A 12,605-nucleotide genomic window follows, 5' to 3' on the forward strand; every position below is an offset into this window, starting at 1 on the left:
AAATGAGGGGTGATTACTGACAATAGGAGAGGGTATGCCACAGGGTGCCTCCAAACAGCATCTCCTCCAGTACGTTTTAAGTGCTCTATAGGTCATTAACTACTTGACAGAGACCGCCTGACACTTAAAGCAAAGGACTCTGCACCTCTGCCAGGGAAAAATCAATCAGAAATGAAGACAGAGCATCACTGGCGTTAAGATGCACAGGGTGGGCAGACGGAGTTCGATTTACACATAATTTTAAGGTCCTCTCCATTGTGTGAAGTGAGGTCATGGGTATGTGAGGCCATTTATAAATCCCAAACTGAAATTTGGAAATATTTAACCTCCCCTTGCCTTTTTGGGGGGTTGTTGTTAATGAAATATTTCAAAGATGGAAAAGTACTGAGACAGGCTTAATCTAAAGCCCACCACTTGATTCTGTCAAGTAAAACTATACAGCTATGACTGAAGCTTTTAAATGTTACTTGTTTTTAAAAATGTTTTATTTGTTTGTTTCTCCTTCCTGCCCTTTCACATTCTATCTTCCAGCCCCACCACTTCAGGGAGACCTGAAGGCTGACCACCCACCCCTGTCTAAGATATCACTCCTTCCTCTGAAATCCAAGAGTAATTACTGCCTCTTTAATTAACTTGGCGATTAATCACCACCTGCTTGGGAAACAGCTTTTATTGTCCTTGTCCGTCTTGCATGTGGGATGCGGGTGGGGATGGGGGTGGGAACCAAGCAGGCAGGAGAAGGGGAGGCAGGCTGGGCTCTCTTCAGGGTCCTAGGCTGAGCAGGGTCTGCTGGAAGGAAAGGCTTGATATTTAGGGGATCAATTCCCTCCTGGCTGTGTTTAGGCAGCTGCCAGACATCAGGAACTGAGATGAGCCAGAGATAAGCCCCAAAAGAGCAGTGGGTAGCTAGGAAGGTAATCTACCCTGGGCAGCCTCAGAGTCCCTACTCTTGCTGTTCCCGTCTGACCAGAATGGTCCTTCCTCACTGGGCCTTGCAGGTTGAATTGTGTCCCCTCAAAATATAGGTTTGAAACCCTAACCGCCAGTACCTGTGACTGTAACCTGATTTGGAAATAGGTTCTTTGCGGATGTGATGACGTTAAGATAAGGTCATGCTGGATCAGAGTAGGCCCTGAATCCAATGGCTGGCATCTGTACAAGAAAGCCATATGAAGACAGAGACTCAGGGAGAACTCGCTGTGCCGCCAAGCTGGCTCCTCTGCAAACCTGAACCTGGCTGCTGAGGGTCTCAGCCTTTATCAGGTTGATTAACCCTCCCCCACCCTGGTGGCTCAGTGGTAAAGAATCTGCCTGTCAATGCAGGAGACACAGGAGATGCGGGTTCAATCCCTGGGTCGGGAAGATCCCCTGGAGGAGGGAATGGCAACCCACTCCAGTATTCTTGCCTGAGAAATCCCATGGACAGTGGAGCCTAGTGGGCTACAGTCAGTGGGGTCACAGAGTCAGACACGACTGAGCACACATGCGTGGTAATTCTAACTCTAGCACACCCAACTCAAGGAGCAGCTCCTACATCCTCCATTGTCAGAGGAAGCCCTCTCCCCACCCCATATCAGAGACCACCCCGCAATCAAAATGACTCTCTTGGGAAACAGGGTGTTCCCAAGAATTCCCTCCTCCCAGAACAGCATGCATGCTCAAGTCAGTTTGCTTTATGAGAACCCCTGTGCACCCCTCCCCAAGAAAATCCTCCTACATGGCCCCAAACCCTCAGAAGTGGGCAAGGTACCTGCAAGGTACCCCTGGTTTGAGCAGAGTGCTTTTTACTTCCCCTGTGATTAGAGGGGAGGGGTGGTCAGGGAGGGAGAGGGGACAGCAGGTAACCAGGATTTTAACATGAAGGCAGAGCTGTCTCATTCATACTGCCAAGCACAGCAGCACTGTATAATCTGTTCACAGAAACAATTCATCTTCTAACTCATCTTCGGCTCTAACCCAACACTCTCTTTTGACAGATGGGAAACTGAGGCCTGGACACTTCACAGGGGTTCACTGCATAGGGATCTGAAGTCCACAGATGTAAGCACATCCCAAGTGACAGCGTTTCTCAGCGCCTCAGTCTCCCCATTCTGGTGGTTTAGTTGCTAAGTCATGTCCCACTCTTGCAACCCCATGGACCGTAGTCTGCCAAGTTCCTCTGTCCATGGGATCCTCCAAGCAAGAATACTGGAATGCGTTGTCATTTTTTTCTCCAGGGGATCTTCTTGAACCAGGGATCGAACCCTGATCTCCTGCCTTGCAGGCAGATTCTTTACCAACTGAGCTACAAGAGAAGCCCGAGCTAGGGGCTAGCAGAGGATGGTTTCGATCCATCGACCTCTGGGTTATGGGCCCAAGCATGCTTCCACTGCGCCATGCCGGTCTACCTCCCACTCTAGAAGAATATTAATACCCTCTTCTAGGGATGTTCCCAGCCTTAAAAGTAGCTCTAGAAACCTATATGTACATTTCCCATGAATTCAATCAACAAACACGTTTTGAGCACCTCCCGAGTACCAGGTCCTGGGGATACAGTGGGAGCATCACAAAGCCGGTGTCCTGACTTCAAGGTGCTACCGATTTGGTCAGTTCAGCCGCTCAGTCGAGTCCGACTCTTTGCGACCCCATGGACTGCAGCATGCCAGGCCTCCCTGTCCATCGCCAACTCCCGGAGCTTGCTCAAACTCATGTCCATCGAGTCGGTGATGCCATCCAACCACCTCATCCTCTGTCGTCCCCTTCTCCTCCTGCCTTCAATCTTTCCCAGCAGCAAGATCTTTTCCAGTGAGTCAGTTCGTCGCATCAAGTGGCCTATTTGGTAGAAAAGGACAAAGAAGAGCATTACCTTCGAGGTAGTTAAGTGTTAACGACAGAGTGTACAGAAGCAGTGAGGAAAAGGCTACAGATCTCAGGAAGACCCAAAAGAGTAGTGGCGGCTACAGGGGAAAAAAAGTCAAAGAATGGATCCTGTAATCCTCTACTCTTCTTCGCCTTAACCAATCAGGCGTCAGCATCGCCGGGCCGGCAGACCAATCAGAAGCCGGAACAGGAGCTCTAGTCGCCGATAGAGGCTTCCCCGGGGAGTGTGGCCAGAGCCCGGGTGCCCCGCCCCACCCCTTCAGGCCCCGCCCAGACCCCGCCCAAGGCCCGCCCCGCCGCGGCCAGCAGCGCCTGCCCCGGAGTCCCCTGGCCAGCGGACGGCTGCTGGGGCCGAGTATTGTCTTAAACGCCGAAAAAAAGAAGAAAGGCGGGAGGGTGGGGAACTGCCAAGTGACCGGGAGAGGATTTATAACATGTTCTTTCACCGTCGACAATATTGCACAATGTATGAAAGAGACGGTATCGCCTGGACAGGAGCGTGAGGGCGCGGGCAAGGTAAGCCGCCCCCGGCCGGCTGGTCTGGGCGTGGAGGGCACCAGGAGGAGATCCGGGCGCACCTCCTACGCTGAGCTGCTGTCTTTCGCGGGGGTCTGCGTGCCGGTCCGCTCTCTGGAGGGTCTGGTGCGCCTTGAGCAGTGTGGACGCGGCCCCAAGAGCTGCGGTGTCTCCGAGGCGGGGTGGACGCGGCCCCCTGAGCTGAGACGTATCCAGTGACCTGGGGGGACTGCTGAAGCGGTGTAGACGAGCGCAGGGGAGCCGGCTGAGGCGCCCCACACCCCGAAATCCTGAGGTCGTAGAGACTGATCCCTAGGACTGGGGTTGACGGTCCTCCTAACTCGTGGCGAGTGAGACTGGAGACTCGGGCTATGACTGAGCCAGCGACCCGGGGGCAGGTGAGGCCGTGTGGACACGCGCCGCGGAAGCACGAGCAGGTGTAGACGCGGGCGGGTGGCAGACGCAGAAAGTTCGCCAGAGCGTGTGGCGCCGGTGGCGCGGAGGGAGGGTCCGCGCGTTTGGGGACCCCCCGCCCCACCCCCGCTCCACCTCCATCACCGCCGTGGGTCTCAGCTGCTTCCCCTGGCCGGAGGCACCCTCGGGGGAACCCTGGACCCCTGCGTCAGGAGTGACCGAACTGAGCCCTAGAGGAAAACCAGAAATTGATTTCGAACCTCTAGAGCACACTTGCTCTGTCTCCCCTGGAGCTTGGGGCATCTGCATATCACCTAGGAGGAATCTGAGGGGCAGAGACCATCCTGGTGTCCAGACAGGCGCTAGTTATCCGCTGAGGGGACACAAACCCGTCTGGTCCAAGCCCGGAGCCCTGCTCCTTCTCTCCTTCCACTTCTGCCTCAGGGAGGAGAAAGGGTGCCTGGCTGCTGGTGCTGGGGTGCAGAGGAAACCTGGGGGTGGGGTGTAGGGAGGCCCTGGATCTGCCTCCCACTGCCTCTTGGGGGCTCCGGGTGACCCCATAGGTTCAGGCAAGGGAATGAATGGAGGAAGGAAGGCAGTGGTGAGAGGCAGAGTATTGGGCAGGTGATGTGATTGCTCACCTGCCTTGACCCCAGGGGAGCGCTGTCTGGCGCAGATCAAGTGGGGCAGGGTATCCATGTGACACTCCTCTAGAGGAGAAGGAAGACACCCAACCTCAGTCTCTGCCACCAGGGAAGAGTAGAAGGGGGCCCAGAGGCTGGAGGAGGTGCCGGTCGGTCCAGGGTTGTTCTTGGGGGTAGCTCTGTCTCATCTCCCACTACTCTCTGTGCCTTTCCCCCTGCCATTCTGACTCCTACACCCTCCTAGTCTCTGTGATTCCGCCTACCACAGGTCCTTTGCACATGTTGTTTACTTTTTTTTTTTTTTGATCAACAACTAGTCATTAAACATCTACTATGTCCCAAGCACAGGCAACTCAGTGGCGAACAGGACAGACCTCTGACCTCTTGGGGACTTCCAGACTAGTGCAGGGAAACAGATGGTGAACAAGAATCAGGAAAGGAATGGGGACAGGAGGCAATCTAGAGTGGCCATCAGGAAAGGCTCCTCTGCAGAGGTGACAGTGAGTCAAAGGGTTAATGCCTCATCATCAGTCACCTCCTCCAAGAAGCCTTCCTTGATCTCCCCTGACTCGACACTTCCCCTATGATCCGCTCTCATAGCCTGGGAACCCCCCTCCAGGGACATTTTTATGGCATTACTGGGTTAATGTTTGACTCCTCCCATCGGTTGTAAGTGCCAGGAGGGCAGGACCTGAGTCTCAGGGTGTTTGTAGGCAAATCGAATAAAGAATGAGTAGAATTTTCCCAGAAAAACAGGAGCTGCTTAGCCAGATCAGGCACCCAGATGGCAGAAATTTTTCTTTCCCCTTCCCTGGCCTGGGTCCTGGGCTCCACACCCCATTTGCTGTCCACAGAAACAAATGGAAAGAAACCAGCAGGCTCAGTGAAGAAGAGGGCAGGGAGAGGCCTGGCACGGATGGCCCGCTGAAGTGCCAAGGCTGGCCCTCGGGAAGCGAAGGGACTCTGGGGTGGGGCGGGGGGGAGGCCTGGGGACAGGTGAGTGTCTTTTTCTCTGAGCTCAGACCAGCCTACGCCTCATTTTTGTGTCCCAGCTCTGGGAGGCTTGGTTTCCTTCAAATCCCACTCTGGAGAAGGCGGGGGTCAGCAGGGTTCCCCGGAAGGCCGGGTTACAGGGACACATTACCTGCCCTCCTCCCTCACATCTTGACAGACAGGACCCAGAGTCAGGCCTCTGGGCCACAGATAGCAACCCAGGTAATCTGCGGTTCAGTTAAACTCCGGGCTGGAAAGGAGGAATCAGGCTGAGAGGGCCAACTCTTACTTTTATTTTTAATAGTTTCTGTCCTCAGTGAATTTCTCCCTCCCGGGCTCCGTCAGACCTGTGCTCCTGGCAGCTTTCCCGTGAAGATTACCGCTCTCACAGACGCCTGACAAAGCTTTTAGCACCCCCACCCCCACCCTCCCCACTTCAGGGGACTGAGTGGCCTCCACGCACAGCTAGACAGTGTCTGCATGTTTTACTGAGGCTCCGGCAGGGATGGAATGAAAACGGGCTCCCCACCCACCCCCCCAGCTCTCCTGACTGGAGTCACTTTAAAAAATTAATTTGCAGTGATTTAATCCCTTCTGTTCTATGGGGATCACCAGCATCTTAAAGATGTATTTAAATCAGATCACTGTTCTCCATTAACCCTTCACTGCCTCCCCCACCCAGCAGGAAGAGCACTGGATTTGGAGTCACTGGTTCACTGCCAAGTTCTGCTAATGAGTGGGCTGTGTGACCTTGGGCAAATTACTTAACCTCTCTGTGCCTCCATTGGCTCCTCTGGAAACTGAGGTTAATGATAATCCTTCCCTCACAGGGCGTTGCGAGGATTAAGTTAGATAACGTTCAGGGAAGAGCCATGCAGTGCCAGGCCTGTGTTTTCCGTTCCCCCAGTACTAGCTGTCCCTCTAATGAGCTTGGTGACCTTGGGCGGGCCACTCAGCTGCTCCTGGCCTTCGATTTCTGCATCTGAAAAGCTCAGGGGTTGCCCTAGGAGAGGATGCCACTGAGCCCCCCACCTCCAGCCCTGAACCCCCACTCAACTCCTCCTGCCTTCTGCCAGACGCCCCCCAACCCCCAGCCCTCACCACCCCGTTCCTCGATATCCAGGCTCTCAGTTCTAATTGGAGAGGGTCCCCCTCCCCAGCTGCCTCTCCTGGCTCCCTGTGAACTCGCAGAGCTGGGACCCCAGGGGCCTGCAGTTCTTGGCTCTTTTTCAGGAGCAATTAGCCACAAGCCTTGAAGGTGGCCTCAGTGGGCGTGTGGCCAGGCCACTGGAAGCCGGGACTCTGCTCCGTCTGTGGCCTGCAGGGCTCCCCCAGGCGCTGGGGTCCCCATTGCCAGTGATGGGGAGGCAGAGTCCTCGGCAAAGCCATTTCCATTTCTGCACTTTATGACTCCTTGAAGCCCCGAGTCTGAGTGTAAATTAGTTCTACCCTGTGCTTTTGTTGGCAACTGTCTGTTCCTTGGAAGCGAGGGGCTTTGTCAGGAAGAACAAAGCTGTTTGGTGTTTTTCTGATTTGGGAGAAGCGAGCTCCTGGGGGAGGGCTCGTTGCTTCTCAGTGTCAGGCAAAAGTCCTTGGTTCTCAGACTCCTCGGTTTTGTTTGGGGTTTTTAACTCCTATGGCTTCAGAGTCACATATGTTTGTGTGTGTGTGTTGGCTGAGGGATTTTTTTCCCTCCTTTTTGGCTTGCAGAGTGTATTCCGTGGAAGCTAATTCCAGGGACTGAACTTTTCAAATCACTGCTTCAACAGCTTTTAGAAATCTGGACCTAGTTACGCCTGTCATCCATGTGTAAAGATTTAGAAAAAAAATTCCAAACCCGAGGGTGGGCACTTGCTGGAGACCTGAGGTCAGAGCCAAAATGTCGAACGCCTCTTGGGACGGGAGGGGGCTGGAGGGGAACGCGGTCTGCTCGGTGCCAGACATCTGGATATTTCGAAAACATCTGGGTGGCTGGATTTTTCAGGTTTCTGCCTGACATTTAATATCACAAACACTGAGGCTGCCTCCAGTCCCCATGTCCCCCGTGCACCCCCCACCGCCTCCCAAACACACACCCAGCCCCTTCCCTCCCCTTCCTGACGGTAAGAAACATCCATTCTTTCCAATTCCCCAGCGTTTCCCCCCTACCGGAAATCTGATGGGCTTATGACATCATGGCTGGCTGCTGAGCGATGAAGTGGATGCCACAAAGAAATCCGACATATCAGATGGATTCTGTAATCAGTTTCCCTCCGGCTGTAGTAACAGGCGCAAAGTCAGGAGGATCTGAGCTTTGTTTAAAAAACAAAAAATAGAACTAAGACTTAACCTGTATTCAATACATTTTTTTTTTTTTCAAAAGCGAACAGACCTTTTGGACATCATCCTATTTGAATAGAAATGCTGGTTTTTATGGAATGAAAGTGGCTAATAAACCAGACCTGAAACTGCCTGGGAACGCACGTTCCATCTCTGTTGAGTTTTTGTGTGTCCTTATTCACTAATAAAGGAGGAACTGGAGACGTTTTCTCTCTCTTCGTTATTCAAATGGGATAGCTTTTTTATTTTTTTGGAAGCCAATAAAATTCACTGGGTAAATTGCTGGTTTATGTTTTTCCAGGAATCCATTTTTATGGAGTGACCTTGGACCTGACCCGGTCTGCAAACATTGTATTTCCCTCTGCTGGTTTTTCTGGCTGTGAAACTGTTAAGTGGATGCAGTTAAGCCTGCTTTTCAGCCTCCTCTCTGCAGGGAAGGGCTGGGACCTGGTGGGCCAGGTCGGTTGGCGGGATGAAGAACCACTTTGAAAGGATAAAGCAGGGGAAGAGACAGTAAAGGGGGCTGTGACATGAGCCCCAGAGCAGCCTGGCAGGGGGAGCCCACCGTCCTCCCCACCCCCCCAAGGGGGAGCGAGGGACCTCAGAAATAGCTCCTGACTGAGGCAGCTCGCCCAAATGCAGGCTCTGGTTAGAGGAAGCTCAGGCTTCCGGGAGCTGTGCCTGCCAGGCCCCTAGAGTGGGCACGTGGGTCTCACGGACCAGGGCGGGAGTCTCAGCTCCTCCGTGGACAAGCTGTGGGGCCCTTGACCTTGCAGCCCTGTGAGTGGGCATAAGGACCCCACCTTGCCTGCTGGAAGGAGCGTGATGCTGGACGCTGCCCATGATGCCCGGCCGCTTCTCAGAGCTGGGAGAGGCTGGGGGAGATTCTGGAGTCGAGTCCACTCTGCCGGCCACGACCTGCGTGATGACCTTGATCTGTGTGATGTTCTCTGTGCCTTGGTTTCCTCGTCTGTCAAACCACCATAATAGCAGGACAGACCTCATGCCTGGGGCAGCTGAAAGAACCAACGTAGCACGTGCTCACCAAGCCTTCGCTCTCACAGGAGTTGTACCCTGAGCCCAGCAGGCAGGGTGCTGGCTAGGACTGGGGCCTGGGATGGGGAGGGGTGTGTCAGGCTGAGCACAGGTAGAGGACAATCAAGAACTGAATACAGCCCCGCTCCCCTCTCGGCACAGAATTCTCCAAGGCTCCCCACTGCCCAAAGGGAACAAAGTTCCTCCCTTCTCTGGGCCACAGGTCCCTCACACTTGGGCCTCCTGTGCTGTTCCCTTCCCTTGTTTGCTGTCCTCTCAGCTGAAGCACGCTGTCTTCTCTGGACTCAGTACTAAAGGGTAGGTCACGTTTTCCAGCCCCTTCCATCACTTTATTCTGCGTACTTTGTCTGGATGAATTCATTTGATCCTCACACCAAGCCATGCAGGGTTATCATTCCAGTTTTAGAGGCAAAGACGGAAGCTTCAGGGGTTAAGTTAAGCCCCAGGGGTTGGGCTCCTGCATCATTCACTGAACCCCCACCCTGCTGGCTCCACTGGGCCTTCCTCCTCCTGTTTTCCACCTCATCCCGAAAGCCAGAACACCTGCCTTCTCAGGATTCCTGTCCCACCTCCCCCTGCCGAGACTCTCAAGGTGTACCACCTTGGCCAAGAGATCCCAGCTCACCCTCCAGCCTTGTCATCCGATGAACGCTGGGGGGCCCCGTGTGCCCTGGGGTCCTTGTCCGCCTCTCCTACAGGCCAGGAGCTGGGCTGTGGCCAGTCTCAGGTCCCTCTTGAGGCCCTCACTGTGTGTAAGACGTAGGGACTCCTACAGCAGCTTCCCACACCCAGCCTGACTTCTCTCCCCAACTCCAGGCCCGTCTGGCCGACGCCTTTTCCCGCTACATCTCCATGTGGATGGCCAGGGTTCAGCTTCACTCAGCAGGTCACAAACCGAGCTCTTGAAATTCATGCCCACCACCTTCCCCGTCTCAGGTAATGGCACCCTCATTTTCTACTCACTTCCCCAGGCCAAAAACCTTGGGATTGTCTTTCACGCCGCTCTTTTTCATAATCTCGAGCTCTCTCCGCCCCACCCCCACTCTCATTCACCATCAGCAAATACCATTGGTTGTATTTTCAAAATATCCCAGCAGTTCGACCCCTTTTCCACCTGCACTGCCCACCCACGTGAGGGCAGCAGCCTCCGCGCGGCTCTCCTGCTTCCCCCTCCGTCCCCGGAATCCATTCCCCATGAAGCAGCCAGAGTGATCCTGTTAGAACTTAGACCCTGCCCTCCTCTGCCCAGAACCCAGCACTGGCTCCCAGCTCACTGAGGGTCAAAGCAGAGTCCTGCCCCGGGGCCCCTGCTTGGTCCCTTGCTGACCTCAGCTCCTGCCACCCCTCATCTCGCTCACTGTTGTTGTCAGTCTCTCAGTCGTGTCTGACTCTTTGCGACCCCATGGATGCAGAACGCCAGGCTTCCCTGTCCTTCACCATCTCCTGGAGTTTGCTCAAAATCATGTCCATTGAGTTGGTGATGCTATCCAGCCATCTCATCCTCTGTCGTCCCCTTTCTCCTCCTGCCTTCAATCTTTCCCAGCATCAGGGTCTTTTCCAATGAGTCGGCTCTTCACATGAGGTGGCCAAAGTATTGGAGTTTCAGCTTCAGCATCAGTCCTTCCAACGAATATTCAGGACTGACTTCCTTTAGGATGGACTGGTTTGATCTCCTTGCAGTCCAGGGGACTCTCAAGAGTCTTCTCCAGCACCACAGTTGGAAAGCATCAGTCCTTCGGGACTCAGCCTTCTTGTTGGTCCAGCTTTCACATCTGCACGTCTGTACATGACTACTGATCTCCTTGCTGTTCGTCCACGTGTATTCCCACCTTAGGACCTCTGCACTTGCTGTCCCTTCTCCCCAGTGTCTACTTTTGGTTCTTAACACCACGCCCTCTCTTCCTTCAGAGATCTGATCCAATGTCCCCTTCTCAGAGAGAATCTCCCTGACGACCCTCCCCCATCCTCTGCCCACTCTCTTGTCCTTTCCCCACTCTGTTGCTTCTCTGTTCTCACTTGCCCGGATGTCACACGTGTGTGTATCTGTCACTAGGACGTGACCTGTACAGGGCAGAGCCCCCTGCCCCATCTTCTCACTGCCCTTTCCCTGATTTTGTTAAACATCTGTTGAATGAAAAGCCAGATGGGTGGATTCCATGCCGGGACAGCAAATATTGAACGCCTGGTCTGTACCGAGTGCTGTGCTTGGTGTTGTGTGATGCACGTGAACAAGACCTCCTGGCCCACTCACAGAGCCCTAGTCTGCAGGCAGAGCATCAAGCACGAAATCACAGGTGGAAGGGGATGGCGTCCGGGAACGAGCTCAGAGGGGGAACTGGTCCAGCTGGTCGGAGGGAGCTTCCCGAAGGAGGGTCAACCTGGAACATGAAGAGGATCTGGGCAGGGAGGAGGGCCAGGTGGATACGTGGGCAGCGTGCTCCAAAGGCTAAAGATGGGCCTGCTGGGCAGGTGACCGCTGATTAAAAGTCAGTAGGCCTAGGTGGGTAAGAGAGAAGGGCAGGTTTTCCAGGTTGGGGTTACCAGGTGGGGAAAGGCTCCAAGGTGGCCGTGTGTGTGGGCAGCGTGGCTGGTGGGGGTGGACTGGGGAAAGTCTTCAGTGCTGCCTTGAGAGGTGTTAGGAGGAGCAGCGGAGCCTGGGCTGGAACCTTGGCTCTCCCCCTCCAACGGTATGATCCTGGACGCATCACTTCCCCTTCCTTCAGCTCAGCTTTCCCATCAGTGGACTCTGTGCCTTTTCTGCCACATGTCCAGCCTCACAGAGACGGTGACTTAAGCCTGGAAGGAAGGATCTGGAGTAGAGAGGAGAATGCCTGGAAGAGCATGATGAGCAGGGGGAACAGAATGTGCAAAGACATGGAGCCCTGGCTCCCAGGTGTGTTTGTCCAGTTGCTCCCAGGCAGGGAAGATGATGAGGGGGCAGGCCGGCTCTCCCCAAGGGGGACAGCAGTACCCGGTTCTGCAGCTGAGGGGCCACCCAGCTTTGGCCTCACCCTTGGCTCACAGTCCTGAGACAGGTCTAGGAAGCTGGAGAAGCCAAGGTTCAGAGCAGGGAGGTGACTGACAGTCACACGACCACAGAGCTAGTGAATGGCAGACAGAGGACTTGAATCCAGACCCACCTGGCCCTTCACCCTGCTGTCCCTTTCCAAGACTGAGTCACATCCTGTGGGCGGGCCAGGTCTGGGGGATCCAGGCCACACAGGTGAGAGCCTACTCATGCCAGGCTCCAAGCCTGAGTCCCACACCCCCATGGTGGGGCTGCCCTGCTCAAGGCCACTTCCTCTTTTGGGGAAGGTGCCTCAGGCCTTGGGAAACCCTCTGAGCCTCTCCCCTTGGCTGACGCTTCTCTGAAGACTCTGGAAGCTCCCAGAATGTTCCAGGATTATTGACTCCCTGGAGCCTCCCAACCATCCCTCTCACAGAGGTTGCTGTTGTTTAGTCACTAAGTCATGTCTGACTCTTTTGATCCTATTGACTGTAGCCCACCAGGCTCCTCTGTCCATGGGATTTCCCAGGAAAGAATACTGGAATGGGTTGCCGTTTCCTTCTCCAGGGTATCTTCCCATCCCAGGGATCGAACCCACATCTCTTGCATCTTCTGCATTGGCAGGCGGATTCTTCACCACTGAGCGACCTGGGAAGTCCATCCCCATTTTACAGCTCAGGAAACTGAGGCTTGGAGAAGCAAGTTACCCAAGGGAGGCACACTGGTTAATTGGGGATGTCCAGCTGCATTCACTCTCTGAACGCTGCTTTGGGTTCATGAGGGCCTGGCTCCCTGTA

At 54.5% G+C, this 12,605-nt stretch overlaps 1 long non-coding RNA gene across 1 annotated transcript; it reads left to right on the forward strand.

Moving 5' to 3' along the window:
- The first annotated feature begins 3,170 nt into the window (after window positions 1–3,170).
- On the forward strand, window positions 3,171–7,945 carry LOC138987858 (uncharacterized). Its single transcript, XR_011464139.1, has 2 exons — window positions 3,171–3,375; window positions 7,561–7,945. It is a non-coding gene; the product is annotated as an uncharacterized lncRNA (long non-coding RNA).
- The last annotated feature ends 4,660 nt before the right edge of the window (window positions 7,946–12,605 follow it).

Source organism: Bos mutus, chromosome 5, assembly GCF_027580195.1.
Source record: "Bos mutus isolate GX-2022 chromosome 5, NWIPB_WYAK_1.1, whole genome shotgun sequence".
NCBI classification, from domain to species: Eukaryota; Metazoa; Chordata; class Mammalia; order Artiodactyla; family Bovidae; genus Bos; species Bos mutus.